Here is a 16,740-nt window from a genome sequence, read left to right as displayed (position 1 = left end):
CATGGCATCGCTTGTCAGGCCACGTTGAAGCAACGTCCCACATGCCACAACTAGAAGGACCCACAACTAAAATATACAACTGTGTACTGGAGGGATTGGAGGAGAAAAAGCAGGAAAAATAAAAAGGAAGATTGGCAACAGTTGTTAGCTCAGGTGCCAATCTTAAAAAAAAAAAATGGGGGGACTAGAGAAGGGTAAGGAGCAGAGTATAATGTTGGAGGACTGCTTCCGTTACAGATCTTGTGAGTTAACTTACCATTTTTAGATGCAAAATGTTAATGCTAATTAGCATTTTGTTTATGCACTTGAGTAATGTAGAAGAGAAACAAAGTCTGTGGTTAAAGATGGTGTTTGTTGTGGATAAAAGGAAAGAATGTTAAGAATCAATCAGACACTTTCTGAATTATTTTCTTAAAAATATCAGAAACATCTAAGATTCTTTATTTCTAATCTATCTGCCCAGGGATCCCTTTGATAATAATATATTTAACTCCACTTGAGAAAACTTACTTTTCCTTTTCAGCTTCTCTAAATTGAAGCATCAGCAGTTATTCTGGCTTTCATTTAACTGACAAAGGCTCCTTCGTGCATGTCAAGAAATGGGAAGTGGTGAAATTTTTTTAAGCCTTCGTAGGAATAAGTGGCATCCATATAGGAAAAATGGGGAAAAAAAGACAATTGAGTCTGATCGTTCTATGCCACATCAACCATGATTCCACTGTTCATTTTAAGGCAAACTAGTAAACATTTTAGAGGCATTAGCTCACCTGAGAAATGATCAGTGCCACCGTTAACTTGGAGGAGTAGAAGATGAATGCTGTTGTCTGTCCCCATGCAATGTTAGTGGCCCCCGGCTGGTTTTAAAGTCCTAGCAGCCAAAAGGAGAAGAAACAGGGACCTGTTGAGTTCTTGAGTTCTGTCAAAGAGGACAGTCACAGTAGGAAGCCAGAATCGAGCCATTAACAATAGCAGCTGCAATTGAGTCAGTGACTTCAAAAATGTGCCTCCTTTAGTATTCACAGCTCCCTTAGGAGTCGGTAATATTATTTTCATTTTGTACATGAAAACACTGTACTTCGTATGACTAGACAGTGATGAATCCGAGATTCAAACCCAGATCTGCCAGGCCCCAAAGTTCTTATTTTCAGTCTTAATATAACTAAAATGTGCTTTCTTTATAGTCCATGTTGTAATACAATGTCTAGTCGGTGATTGGAGCCCATCTAATCATTCTGCCGATGTGCTCATCTGGCAGAAGTTTTCACTGCCTACAATTTATCTAGTTCATTTGGAAGACATCACACTGCATTTTTTCTGTCCTTTGGAATGTCATTTGCAGGTTTTGTGCAGAGACACTATCTCAGGTCAATGTTGAGACCTCTCTCAAGCGTTCCATTAACAACCTAAGCATTCCCCATGGTGGCATTTTAATTTTTAACTCTGTTTTTCAGTTGTTCTTTGTCACTCTCCCTCATGAATCTGTGAACTTGTTAAGGGCAAGCTGCATGCAGTGTTTGAAAATGTTTTCAAGTACAGCTCTTGCCAAGGCTTGATTTGAAATTCTTTGAACGCTATTTGTTAGTATAAATATCATATAAGAGTGGGGGAGTTATGGTAGTGCCTGTAAGCCTAGGATGTTGGTGAGTTGAATAAAATTCTAGTAGAGTACCTGGAACACAGTATGTACTCAATAACTATTAGCTATCATCATTACAACTTTCTGATCATTGGCTTCTTCTATTAAACTTCCCCCAGTGATGAGAAGAACACCACAGGGAACAAAGAAGTGTTTTAATGGCAGGTTTTAGACAGAACTGCCACCATTTCCTAGCTTTGTGGGCTTGAACTTAGTTGTGAAAACACCAATATTCTCATCTCTGAAAAGAGAGTAGCAATAATGTCTAGGAGGATTGTTTTTAAATGTGATAATTTTAAAATACAGAACAAGTGCCTGACACACAGTAGGCACCCATTCGAGGTGAGCTGTTACGATTACCAGTGGGGCTGGAGATGTCAGGCTAGCCACCATCTTGTCATTTGTGGCTAATTGCTAAAGCATTGGGACAAGTTTGACTCATACAGACGATTACCAGACCTCATCTCAAACTTTGATTCTAACTGTTTCTCTAATATTCCATGTAACAGAATGAACGAAGGTTCTTCGTTGAAATATTCTACCATCACTTAACTGCGGAGGTGTAAAGTAGAATTCAGTATTTTCGTCCTTACTACTTTTAATGCTGTCATCACCATTCGTAGCACCACAGCTACCCAGATCAGCTAGGGCACTGCTCTCTCTTTACACGAACTAAACAGACTGCCTGTAGTCTAGATTGTGGCTTCCGTGGTTGCAATTAGTGCGTTGCATAGTTCCTCTGCTCCCTGAAATAGGTGCTATGTGAATAAAATCCATTTGACTTGACTAAGATTGTGTGGAATCAAGCCTCATTGTTGCTGAGAATTGCAACTAATGGTGAATTTTTGGTACTTTTTGGGGTACACTTCGTAAACTATTACTCCTGTTTCATCTGTTCACTCACTAAATTCATTCATTAGATAACTCTTTGGAGATAAGTGAAAGTATTGACTTTTTTTCTGTGATTCTGGCAAAACTGATTTCTATTATTTGAACGAAACCTGTATCTATATAACAAACGATGTACTCAAGCATATTTTTTCCTTTTAAAAATCTGAAAAACAAAAAGCACTGTGATGTTTTTGCTAACATCCCCAAGTCCTGTATTGTTTTCTAGTAATTAGGAAAATAAGGCTTTGAAGAATTTTAAGCGTTCAAGCTCATTTAATGCCTTGAAAACATTAAACACTACATAGAAAATTAGTCAGTTTAGGGGGAAAGTGGGAGAATGGGTAATAGGAAAAAAATGCATATGTAGCTAAGGAAAATCATAATTCAGTTTCTTTTTTTCTGATGTTCCACTAATTTAATATTGGTGCTTTCTAAGGACGTGGCCACATTATCTAATTGGCAGTGGAATAAGTTGGTTTTCTGGTACCAAATTTTGTATTCCGCAAGACCAAGCGTGGATGAAATTAGAAGAGCTTGTTGAACATGAGAGATTCTGGTCTTTTGGCATAGGAATCAAAGAAAAGTATTCGACCTCATAACTTTTTATGCCTAGTATTATCTAATTTGTGCATTGGAAATTGGCAAGGAAACATTCTTTCCCAAATATGTATTTACACGAAAATCTGTCTAAATGCCTGTGAAATGAAATTTGTACATAATGTTACTCAGGGGAAAATATTCTGAGGGCAAAAATAATTGCAATGGTTTTTTACTTCTAATTACACAAAAGATACTTTAAATCAAAATAAATAAGTCCAAATGAATCAAAGAACTATTTCCCCTTCCTCACTTCACGATTTTGAAATAGCCTGAAATTGGTTTGAATTCTAATTTTTTCTATCTCCTGCCTTTCTCTTTTTTCTCATTTCCTTCTTTTATGCCTACATAAAACCCAAAATATAAACTGAAACTCGATTTTCTTTACCGTATATATTTAATAGATATAATTGGCTAACTTTAAAAAATCTCAACTTTGTTGAGGCATAATTTACATACAATAAAATGCGTCCATTTTTAAATGTATATTTTGATGGGTTTTGACAGATGCATGTGCCCATGAAGCAGACACCACCACTACCACAATTAAGATATAGAACATTTCCGTCACCTTCAAAAAGTTTTCTTGTGCCTTTCTTCACTCAGATAATTTATCCTTCCTCCAGCTCCAGACAACGCCTGATCTGATTTCTGTACTATAGATTAGAATTTTCTTTGCTAGAGTTCCATATAAATGGAATCCTACATTACATAATCTTTTGTTTCTGGCTTCTTTCATTCAGAATAATGTTTTTGAGATTCATCCATGATGTTGTGTCTCTCAATAGTTTGTTCGTTTTTTATTGCTGAATAGTATTCCTTTGTATGACTGTATCTCAATTTGATTATTCATTCATCTGTTTATGGAAAGTTGGGTTATTTCCAGAGTGGGACTATTCTAAATAACACCTCTATGGACACTCATTTATAACTCTGTATGGAGATATCTTTCCATTTCTCTTGGGTATTAGTAGAGTTACTGGATTGTATTGTTACTGCATTCTTAACTTTGTAAGCAACTATATTTTCTGGATACAAGTCCTTTGATATATATTGTAAATATTTACTTCCAGTTTGTGGCTTGCATTTTTCTTTTCTAAATATTGTTCTTCGAAGAGTAGAAGTTTCAAATTTTTAGGAAGTACAATTTTATTTCTTTGTTATACTTTGTACTTTTTGTGTTCTATCTAAGAAATCATTGCCTATCCTGAGACCATAACAATTTTTTCCCTTGTTTTCTTCTAGAATAGCACTGTCCAATAGAAATTTCTGCAATGTTGGGAAGCTTCTCTCTCTGCACTGTAGCTACTAGCCACACGTGGCTACCGCACATTTGAAATGTATCTACTGCAGCTAAAGAACTAATTTTTTAATTTAATTTGAATTTATTTAAGTTTGTTTAGCCACCTGTGTCTAGTGGCTACTACATTGGACAACATGGGTCTAGAAGTTTTATATTTTTAGCTTTTATGTTCCAGCAGATCCAAGATCCACTTTAAGTTTTATATAAAGTATTAGGTGAGGTGTAAGATACGTTTTTCCCCAAAGGGGCTATAAAGCACTGTTGAAAAGACTGTCATTTCCCCATTTAATCACTTTTGTGAAAAATCAGCTGACTGTAAATGAAGAGGCCAGCCTGGTGGCATAGTGGTTAAGTTCACATGCTTGCTTTGGTGGCCTGGGCTTTGTGGGTTTGGATCCCAGGCGCAGACCTAGCACCATGCCACAAGCCATGCTGTGGTGGCGTCCTACATAAAATAGAGGAAGACTGGCACAGATGTTAGCTCAGGGCCAATTTTCCCCCCCAAAAAAAGAAAAAATCAATTGACTATAAATGTAGGGTATGTTTCTGTTCCACTGTTATGTTTATCCTTAGGCCAATACCACACTACCATGATTACTAACTTCAGAGCGAGACCTGAAGTCAGGTAGTGTGGGTCTTCCAACTTTATTTTTCTTTTCCTAAGCTGTTTTGGCTATTTTAAGTCCTTTGCATTTTCATAAAATTTTAGAAACAACTTGTCAATTTCTATGAAAAAAACCTGCTGGGATTTTGATTAGGATTGCAATGACCCTACTGGCTACTGTGGGGAAAATTGACATTTAAAAAATGTTTAGTCTTCTCATCCCTGAGCATGGTATATTTCTCCATTTATTTATCTCTCTATTTTTTCTCCCTAAAGCATTTTGTGCCTTTCATTGTACAGGTCTTATACACATTATTTAGCAAAAATTTATCTCTCAGTAATTCATGTTTTTGGATGCTATTGTAAATGTATTGTTTTAAAACTTCTGTTTCCATTTGTTCCTTGCCACTATAGTTTATAGAAACACTCTTGATTTTTTATATATATACTTTATATATATTTTATATACTGACCTTTTATTCTAAATGTACTTGTTATTATTAGCTCAAGTAGCCTTTCTGTAAATTTGTTACAGTTTCAAAGAACCAGATGTAAGTTACATAAATTTTCTGTACTTTTTCCCCATTTTCTATTTCATTAATTTCTGCTCTTTATGGTTCCCTTCTATGACTTGCTTTGGATTCAATTTACTCTTTGTTTTCTAGCTTTTTAAGGTATACACTGTTTGACTTCAGACCTTTCTTATTTTCTAATAAGCATTTAAAGCTATCAGTTTCCCTCTAGCATTGCTTTAGCTGCCTCCTAAAATTTTGATATGCTGTTTTTCATTTTCATTAAGTTCAAAATATTTTCTGATTCCTCTTGTGATTCCTTTTTTCATAGATAGGTTATTTAAAACTGTGTTATTTAATTCCCACATATTTGGATATTTTTCAGATTTCTTTCTTTTATTGATTTCTAATTTAATTTCATCATCAGAATAACTATCATTTCTTTTAAGTTTAATGAGACAGTTTATGGAGCAGCATATGGTCTATTCTGGAAACATACCATTTGCACTTGAAAAGAATGTATAGTCTGCTGTCATCATAAGAAGTGTTCTATAAATTAAGCCACAATGGTTAATAGCATTGTTCAAGTTTTCTCTGTTATTACTGATTTTTGGCTTACTTTTTCTCTGAATTGCTGAAAGAGGAATGTAGAAATCTTCAACTATAATTGTGGATTTGTCTTTCTTTTTAGTCCTGTCAGTTTTTGCTTCATGTATTTTGTAGCTCTCTTACATGGTGCATATACATTAAGGAATGTATGTCTTCTTGAGGAATTGATCCCTTTTTTGTTATAAATACTCCTCTTTATCTGTGATAATAGTTCTTGTTCTGAAATATACTTTGTCTGGCATTAATATAGATCCCCAGCATTCTTTTGAAAAGAATTTGCATGACAATACTTTTTTCATCTTTTGACTTTTATCTTATCTGCATCTTTATATCAAAAATGTAAAGATTTCTTGTAGGAAGTATTTGGTTGGGTTTTGCTTTTTATCCAGTCTGGCAGTTTCGGTTTTCAATTGGAGTGTTTAGAGCAGAGGTCAGCAAACTTTTATGTAAACAGCTAAATAGTAAATATTTTAATTTTTGGAGGCTGTACAGTCTCTCCTTGCATCTACTCAACTTTCTCATTGTGGTGTGAAAGCATATATAGACAAGGCATAAACAAATGAGGATGGCTGTGTTCCAATAAAACTTTATTTACAACAACAGGAGGCAGGCTGGATTTGGCCCCTAGGCCATAGTTTACCTACACCTGGTTTGGACTATTTAAATTTAAAGTAATTATTAATCTGCCTGGGTGTATAGCTACCATCTTTCTATTTGTTTTCTGTTTGTTTCATCTATTGTTTATTATTCTTGTCTTTATTCTTGTCTCTGCTGGACTTCGTATATTTTGGTTTTCCATTTTATCTCCATTATTGAGTTACTAGCTATACTTATGTATTTCATTTTTGTGATAGCACCTCTAGGGTTTATGACATACACTTATCTGTATTTCTCTTTTGTTAAGCAAAAAAAAAAAGCCTAGTTTCTATATCATGTTTACTTTATAAAGAATGTATGTATTCTGTATGAGGATACCTTTTTTAAAAGAAAAAATTGTATTCTTTAGTTTATTTAAAGTAAAAAAGAGATCAAATGAATTCATTTTATAACTATATGATTTTAGGACGTTTAAAAAGTGGATATTAGGAAAAAAACAACAACCAGCAGAAAGCTTGCAGACTGTTTGAAAATGTTATTGAATATTTAGCAAACACAGTTGATCTCAAGTAAAAGATGGACATCGCAAAACAACAATGGAAAAGCAATGGAAAAAATATTCTTTAAATGACTAACATTATATTAATAAGAGCTGTAGAAGCACATGGAGCGTAAGGCTGTTGTAATCCTAAATTAAAGAGAGAAGAAACCAAGAGATTCTATGAAGATCATGAAAACTTTCCCTATATGTATCAAAATGGGAAATCTGATACCAAACCCAGTAAGACTCCTTGATGCTCATGTTTGTGAAGTGAACTGTCAGGAATAAAAAGGAAGCAGCAGAGAGACCCAGCTGACTCTGAGCAATACAAAGAGGGCTCTCAGAGTTTCTTCTGAAATGACCCCTAGATTTGTTGTATAAGCAGGTGACAGCCTCACACCAAATTAGCCAGCCTTGGCAGCTGAATTTTCACATGCCCTCCTTCCCTTGAGTCTGCATTCGATTCCAGCCCATCTTCTGGTTCAGCTTCCCCAAATCACCACCTGGCTAAATTCTCAGAGTCTCTGTGCCTACTTCTAGCAAAACTCACCTCCTCATGGTTTTTAACTGAATGAAGGCAAATATAGTATCACATTACATAGCAGGTTATAAACCTACAAAAATCAATACCCCAACATAATCAAAGTGGAATTTCAAAGAAAGGTTGAATTGTAAAGGGATACTAGAACAGTCCGATACAGCCATCCCCTTCCAGTGTCCTTCAGGACCACCTCTAAGAGACCTGTAGAAGAGCCAGCTGTTTGTTTTCATATAGCTATTTTGAGAAGAACAGAGGAGAGAGAAAATTGATTGTGAAAGGAAAGGGGGAGAGGGTAAGATTTATATGGAAGCACTTTTAAAAGTCAAGTATAGTACCATCCTATTTGTGGACTCTAGTAAAGAGCACAAGAGTTGGCTGAACTTTGAAATGAGGACGATGGGTGTCTCTAAAGTTGCTGCAAGCGCCACAACATTGTATTTCAATCCGTGTGTGGAGGGAGTGGTGAAATACACTTGGATGTGACTGTGACTGGAAAGAATGACCTTAGTCCATTGTAGAAGCCCACGGCTCCCTCAATGTTTATAGCCACCAAATTCATCATGTACTGAAAACTCGACCTTATGAGCTTCAGGATACAGTGGCTTTATTTTAAATTCAAAATGAAATGTGTATGTCTATAATTTCTGCAAAGGATAGGAGTAAGTTATAAAACACTTATATTTGTTGACAACAGCCTGTCAAAAAGATGGTTGGTTTGGCAGAAAAAGGTTCTTGGTATCTTTAGAGAAGTCTCACTTTACAAAGAAAGCTTACAACCCTAGGAACTAAATAGGACAAGTATTTTTGTCTCATTTTAGAGAAGATGCTGAGGCAAAGAATTGTTGACTTACCTAATATCAAGTTTCTAGTTAAAAATAGAGAATATGCCAGAACTTTTATCTCTTAATTGACAGTGCAATATATTTTCTTCTCTATTCTGCTGCCTCATTCTATGCCCATGTCAAAATACCCTTAAAAAATCCTGCTTAAATCTATATGGACATTGGAGTCTAAGATAATAAGGAACATTTCAGTCTTAATAGCCACTGAACAGCTGCAGCACATGTTATAGATACTAGATTTGAACAATAAGAATTTAATACATTTCTTTCAATAGATTGGTATGCAAGTTGATTTCTTGAAATATTCTTGCTTCCAAAATGTGAACTTTATTATATTCTTAATATGAGGATTAGAGTATATTTGATTATTTTTTATTGACATATTTTTCACAATATAATACATTTGTGTGAACTTTGAAGCTATCCACTCTGGGGATTACAAATACTTTTTTACTTAGATTTTCAAGATATGAGAATCTTGGCACACCATCTATAGCTCTGCATTCCAATAAATAGTCTGAATAATCATGGTATTAAAGGAAAATCATATTTGGAAATAATTTTACTTTGGCTTCTGCTTTTACAGAACATGTATTCACAGTTCCTCTGAAATGCATATGATTCCTCAGGCTTTTGAAACAAAACTAAAAGATACTGTAAATAGAGCTTGAAGGCTAGAATAAAAGGTAATAATCGATTAGATTTTCAAACCTTGTTTGGACCTTTATTCAAACGTATCAACTGTAACAAAATATCTTTTTTTATAGTAAATATCTATTGAACATCAACAGTAAAACAGTGCATTTTTCTTAACCATGTCCTTTTATTGTAACTTAGGATAGTTCAGATTACTTTTTATTTTTCATTTTATTTATTTATTTATTTATGTATTTATTTTTATTGAAGTAACATTGGATTATAACATTATATAACTTTCAAGTGTACAACATAATAGATTTCGAATTCGGTGTAGATTACGTCACGTTCACCACCCAAAGACTAATTAATATCCATCGCCGTACATGTGAACCTAATCACCCCTTTTTCCCTCCTCCTTCCTCGCTTCCCCCCTGTAACCACCAATCCAATGTCTATTGCTATGTGTTTGGTAACAAAATATCTTTGAGACTGCTGGGAAGTTTGAATATAGATTGGTATTATATGATACTGTTATTTGTTAAATTTGATGATGGCATGGTGTCTGTGTTTCAAAAAATAAAGTGCTTATTTAAAGATGCAGACTAAAGTATTTATGGATAAAATAAAAAGGATTACAACAGTCTTGATCATTATTGATGTTGGTTGATAGATACATGAGGGAGTGTCATTATATTATTCTTTCTAATTTTGCATGTGTTTAAAAATTTCTGTACTACAAAGCTTTTTAAAAAATAAAAAGCAATGAATGGGGGCGATGGATAGGATATGTAGGAAGAGTTCCAAAACCCAATTAAAACCATAATGCTACACCATTACACACACACAGAAAGGTTAAATTTAAAAGGCAGACAATACTAGGTATTAGAGAGGAAACAGAACTCTCATACACTGGTGTTGGGTGTGTAAACCGGTACAAACTGCAGTATATTTAGAATTTAAAATATGCGTGCCTTATAAACCAGAAATTCCATTTATAGGTATATATCCGACAAACAAGCACCTACGTGCTCACTGAAAGAGCTGAACAAGAATGTTTAGAGCAGCAGTATTCGTAAACATCCAAAACCTGAGAACTACCCAATGCCCCGTAATAGTTAATTGGATAAACAAATAGTATTATAGTCACACAGTGGGCTACTATATAGCATTTAGAATAACAAAGTAAACAATAAATCTCACAAAAATATTGAGTAAAGGAAGCAGGCACAAAGGACGTAGTACTGTATGATTCTATTTATGTAAAGTTAAAATCAAGCAAAACTAATCTGTACCGTTAGAAGACAGAATAGTGGCTATGCTTGGGGAGGAAGTGACCAGAAAGAAGGATGGGGGATGTTGGGGAGCTCCTATGTTCTGATTCTTGATCTGGGTGCTAGTTAAAGAGGGAGTTCAATACGCGAACAGCCTCCAGGTTGTACACTGATCATTTGTCCATGTTCTGAATCTAGATTATACTTCAATGAGCGGTTGCTTAAAACATCATGTAGGAGCATCTTGGCTCCTGCCCCTGAGGTACTGGTGTCATGTCAAGCACCCGGACCGCACTACACATGCTGAATAAAAGGGACATGGAGCACGATGGATTATTCATTTAGAAAAGAAAGAGTAGAAGACCTGCTTTCTCAAACCACAGCTGTAACCTCTGTATTTAAAGATGTTGAAACTTAAGTACATAGGAAGTTCTTTGGCTCTTGGAAAGGAGAAATCTACTCCAAAGCAACTGAGCAAAACCGTAAATAAGAAATGAAAGCATGATGAAAGCCATCTTGCCCTCAGTTTTATGGATATTAATAATGTACCTTATCGTGTCTTATGCAACAGAACCTTTTTGTATAGCCTCATGATGCCAGCTAAATGTTGGCATCATTTTGAGACCAAGCACTCAGAGTTTAAAGAAAAAAAGAATTGAATATTTTAAGTGTAGACATTATGAGCTGTTTAAAAGCCAACAATTATTGCAGCTTTTCCAACTAGAAATAAAAATGCCATGAAAGCATCCTACAGGTTTTAATTCCCAATAAAGTAAATATCATGGGCTAGAACCCACATAAACAAAAAGTTCTTCGGTGTTATTCTTTTTTAAGAGAGTAAAGGATTCCGAGGACTGAAATGTGACAAACTACTGTGGGTTATCCTCAGCCATGATAGGTCCATTGCTTGCTCGTTGTTATGCCAGTGTTATGGACTTCCAAGCCCCTAGTTAAGTACTTAGTTAGGTGTGTAGTCCTTCTGGCTCAGGAAGCTGGTTTTCAGTGACCTGAGGGACTTTGATTACAGTTAACTGGTTTCCTCCTTGGCATTGTGGGTTTCTTGTCTTTTCATTTGTTATTATTATTTTTGTGTTTTTGTTTTTTTCCTTCACTCTTTAAATTTTTTCTCTCACTTTATTCTTTTTCTCCTTTTCTCTCTTTTTCTTATTTTTCTCATTTTTAAAATTTAGTGTGCTAGTACGTTTTTTGTTTGTTTTCTGTTTTGGTCTGATGTTGTGTTTTGATTCCATTATAAAGAGTGGTTCATCAGGTGGGCGTTGGAGTTGATTTTCTTTTGAGGTGATGTGGGTCAAGTTTCTCATGAACTTTTCCAAATTTTAAGCTGGCCTTGGGACACCTGGACTCCCAGCCCAGCGGTAAGTCCAAAATCCTGCAGTGTCTCTCAGTCAGCCATGGCTACTGAAGAAAAGACCCATATTGGCAGCTACCGGATTCTTTAAGAACACTGCTAAGGGTAACCCCACCAAGGGTAATTTCACCAAGGCGAAACTGGCCCTGTGCGTTCTGACTGGTGAAGATCGTAGACAAAACTCAAGAGAACGCAGCCTCCAGAAACTATCCCGCAAAGTAAGAATCGTGAAGACTTTGAATCATCCAGACACAGTGAAATTATTTGAAGTGATAGAGACTGAGGAAGCATTCCACTTTGTCTTGGAGTATGCTGGTAGAGGAGAGATGTTTGAGCACCTACTGGCTCATGGTGTAGGAAAGAAAAAGAGGCCCGAGCCACATTCCACCAGATAGTGTCTACTGGGCAGTACTGTCACCAGAAGTCTATTGTTCATAGAGACTTAAAGGCAGAAAACCTGCTCTTGGATGCTGACATGACCATCAAGATTGCAGACTGTCTTCAGCAAGAAATTCACCTTTGGCGACACCAAAGGTCTTGTACACCTCCTGTGGTGGTCCTCCTTATGCTTCCCCAGAACTCTTCCAGGGCCAAAAGTAGGATGTACCCCTGGTAGATATGTGTTGCATGGGAGTCATCACATACCCACCAGTCAGGAGATCCCTGCCTTTTTTTTTTTTTTTTAAAGATTTTATTTTTTTCCTTTTTCTCCCCAAAGGCCCCCGGTACATAGTTGTATATTCTTCGTTGTGGGTCCTTCTAGTTGTGGCATGTGGGACGCTGCCTCAGCGTGGTTTGATGAGCAGTGCCATGTCCGCGCCCAGGATTCGAACCAACGAAACACTGGGCCGCCTGCAGCGGAGCACGTGAACCTAACCACTTGGCCACGGGGCCAGCCAGGATCCCTGCTTTTTGATGGATGGAATTTCAAGAAGCTGCAAGAGCCAGTACTGGACAGAAAATACCATATTCCTTTCTGCATATCCATGGAGTGCAGAAACCTGCTCTAGAAATTTCTTTTGCTCAATCCCAGCAAAAGAGGCACTTCAGAGCAAATCATGAAAGATCCATAGATGAATGCGGACTGTGAAAATGAGGAAGTAAAGTCTTACATGGAGCTACTCCTTGACTACAAGCTCCCCTGGCAGACTGGGTTGATGGTCTCCATGGGTTATACATAGGAAGATAAGCAGGACTCCTTGAGGAGCCAGAAATACAGAGGTAATGGCTGCTTCTCTGCTCCTGGGCTGTAAGAGATCTAAGCTGGAGGACGACCATCACCCTGAAGCTCACTCCTTCCCATCCCATGAGGTACAGCACCATGTCTCTGCCAACCCCATGCAGCAGAGTTTCAGCCAGCCTACCGTTCTCACTTCTGCTTCCTACTCTGAGACTACTCAGAGGAGTAACTTAGAAAATAAGGGGTCTGAAGAGTCTGGGTGGAAGGCCAGGAGCACAGCCAGTGTGCCTGCTAGCCCCCTACCCATCCTGGAGGAGTAGAAGACCACCTCTGTCCCCTCCAGGGACAGCAGCTTTCCACCAGCACATACCAAAGCAGTAAATCTCTGCTTTTGGAGAGGGCCAGCCTTGGCCAGACCTCTGGCCAGAATAGCAAAGGAAGCCTAGCTGTGCCAGGGTCTGAGGCTTCCACAGCTTCTGTTTCCCCCACAGTCCCCCACGCCCAGCCGCCTGCACCAGGAATCCAAGTCAGCCCCGTGCAGCCCAGCCAGGCCTCTGTGAAGTGCCGCAGCCCCTGCAGTGCCTATGTGGCGTCCCCTCCCACCCACGACATAAGCAGCAGTGATAGGGGCCCAGATGGAGCCAATTTGCACATGACTATTTCCAAGAAAACTCTGTCTGTGCTTGGCAGCTGGGACAGGTGCGTGACCGTGGAATTTGCCCTCTGGTGTGACCCCAGCCTCTCCCTCTGGCAACAGCCAGGGCTGGCTGAGAGCCACTGGGAGCTTCAACAAGTTCAGCTTCAAGTTTAAACACAGGATTCTGTGTTTCAGGTTTGCCAGAAGGAACCTGAAAGCAAATACCCATTGGAGACTCTCCAGCCTCACATGGGGGGCAGCCAAGATGGTGATAAAAAAGAGAATTTCCAGAGGCGGGCTGTGCTCACTACACTTGACATGGAATATGAAGATCACCAGCTCATAGAACCCAGCGAAATGACGTGGGAGATGGACCAGGTGCTGGAAGCAGACAGCTGCCAGTGTGAGCTGAACCAGAAGTGTGCACAGCTGTGCATGCACAGTGTGCAGGGCCAACAGGACCTCCTGCAGTAGAAGATAGAGGTGTGAAAACTGCCATGGAGATCTCCCAACCCAGTTCAATTTAAGTGAGTATCAGCATCACCATGGCCTTCAAAGGCATTGCCTCCAAAATAACCAAAAACAAGCTTCGTAAGACTGCTAGGAGCCACCTCTGGGACAAGAGGAGGGGCCGGCTGGCCCTAGCTGCCCACTGGCTACTCTGCCCTGACCCAGTGAAGTCACAGAGACTAAACAGGTGTGTTTACCCTGGGACCCTCTCCCCATGTTGTCTCCCTCTTTCCTTCTGTGTTTGTCCCAGAAGGGGAGATGGTTCTTTGTGACAAAATGATTCATCTAGTCATTGCCAGAGAAAAGAGTCTCCTGTTTCCTCAGAACAAAGAAGGCACAGGGGTAAGAAATATCTTGACAATATCACAGCATCTCACCTTCTACCACTTTGCCATCTGCCCACATCGCTGCTCTCCACTGAAGAAACTTTGGCACGGAAGTATGGGAGGCAGCTCACTTCTGTCCTCTGAAGATGAATTCTGAACGTCTATTTTCATTCAAAATGTAAAATCACAATACGCAAGGATTTTTAAGTAGCCATTTGTTATCTAAAGTTTTCCAGCATGTTCTGCTCATGACAAAGTTAGCCACTTTTTTTTCCTCTCTTATAAACACTGTTGGACCTTGTGTCAGAGTCCACAAAATCTCTTCAGTCTATTTCTGCCTGTTACACAAGAAGCTAATAAACTCTGAGTGGCCAGAGGCGTGAAATGTTCCATTTTCCATTCCATTCTAGAAGGCTTTTGTGCTCAGATCAAGCCCTTTGTGTCCCGGGATGAATTTTTAACCCCATGTACCGCTTTTGATAGTTGGTACTTGAGGGTGAAGTGCTGTCAAAGAGGGAATTGCTCCCGTGAAATGGAGTGACGAGTAGCCGCAGCAGAAATTTTATCTTTGCTTCTAGTTGTGTTCCCTTTTGCCATGAGAACTAAGGGCCACCAAAGTGCACAGAGATGTCATATGGCAGCAGTTCCTTCATGGGAAAAGAATTTGTCCCAGCTTGCGTAGCAGTTTGCCATTCCTTTCTCTCTTCTCTTTTTAAAAGTGGAGAATGGAGGCACTTGGAAATATGGAATCGTTTCTATATGTGAAGGCATCCAAGATGATAGGGCTCTGTTACCAGGACGGTTTGCTTTTGAATGTGTTTCTAGCATCAGCTTTCCTACTCGGAGCCAGGAATTTCTGTTTCTCTCCTACCAAGTTTTTCTGGGTGAATTCTTGACCCCTGATACTTGGCTAAATTTTCTGTTCTCATGAAAGATAGAAGGTTAGCAAATTGCTGTTGCTCAAGTTGATTTTTTACTTTTAGATATTTAAAATCCATTATCATTTTTATAAACTGTCATCTCTGTCCCACTTCAACTCCTGAACTACACCATGCTTCCCATAAATGTCATGTCTTTCTGTACCATAGTTCTTTCTATATTACAATATACTTGCTAATGAGGTGTTTTTTGTTGTTGTTGTTAAATGTTTCACTAACCAGCAGCCAAAATAGAGCTGCTGAAGTGGAACCTTATTTTGCACTGAGGAGGGAAATCTTGGGGGTAAATGTTCTCAGCAGGGAGCTTGCTAAAGTACCTGTGGTGCTACAGGGAGTTGTGCTGGATGGGAAGTTCCAGACAGAGATGGAAAAGGCACAATTGCAGTGGCATCATCAAGTCTATAGCTGATCATGAAATTTAAAGATGCTCATTTTCATGTGTGGAGTTTAGTTGCAAAAGTATTCAGACTAAGCATCATTTATAGCTGGCCTTCCATCGAGGGACCTCCCGTTTTAATTCTTCTCAATGGAAGAGTCTAAAGACATCGAAAAGGGTGTTCTGCTTAAAGCACTTGTTGGAAAAGACATGATTTCATTTTGACTTTCCTGGTACTTAAGACTACATCATATTACAAGCCTATGCCCCTTCTGCCCTAGGCTCAAAAGTCGTCATATTATCACTAAGGCATGATAGAGTGAAAAGAGAAAAGAACTAGGAATTGGGAAACTTGAGTTCTGGTCCTAGTTTTTCAACTTTGTGACTTCAGACAAGTCAATTGTAATACATATAGGCCTAATGTTAGTTGTGAAGATTAAATAAAAATAAAAACTCGACATCAAGGGCTTAGTACAGTAACTAAGTCGGTGCTTAATAAATGCAGTCTATCTTATTGTTGACTGTATTCCACGGCCATTCTTGCATCTTGATGTGGTCATGTGACTAAGTTCTGCCCCATGCGATGTGGTCAGCAGTGATGTGGCTATTTATAGGTTGTGCTCACAGAGGGAGAGAACATGTCCTCTCTTGTCCCCTTCCTCTCTCCTGCTTCTTGGAAAGTGGACATTGTAGCAAGTCCTCTTAGACCATGTGGATAAGGGCAATATGCCAGGGAGAGCAGACCAACAAGATGACTTGGTGGAGCAGATTCTTCATACCGGCCCTGGATCACTCATGGCTAGGCAGAGGAATACATTTCC

At 38.3% G+C, this 16,740-nt stretch overlaps 1 pseudogene; it reads left to right on the top strand.

Annotated features, from left to right (window-relative positions):
- The first annotated feature begins 10,856 nt into the window (after positions 1-10,856).
- Positions 10,857-14,994, top strand: LOC103547842 (serine/threonine-protein kinase MARK2-like; annotated as a pseudogene).
- Positions 14,995-16,740: the final 1,746 nt, after the last annotated feature.

This window comes from Equus przewalskii, chromosome 19 (assembly GCF_037783145.1).
Source record: "Equus przewalskii isolate Varuska chromosome 19, EquPr2, whole genome shotgun sequence".
Taxonomy (NCBI): Eukaryota; Metazoa; Chordata; class Mammalia; order Perissodactyla; family Equidae; genus Equus; species Equus przewalskii.
This window is presented reverse-complemented; position numbering and strand designations above follow the sequence as displayed.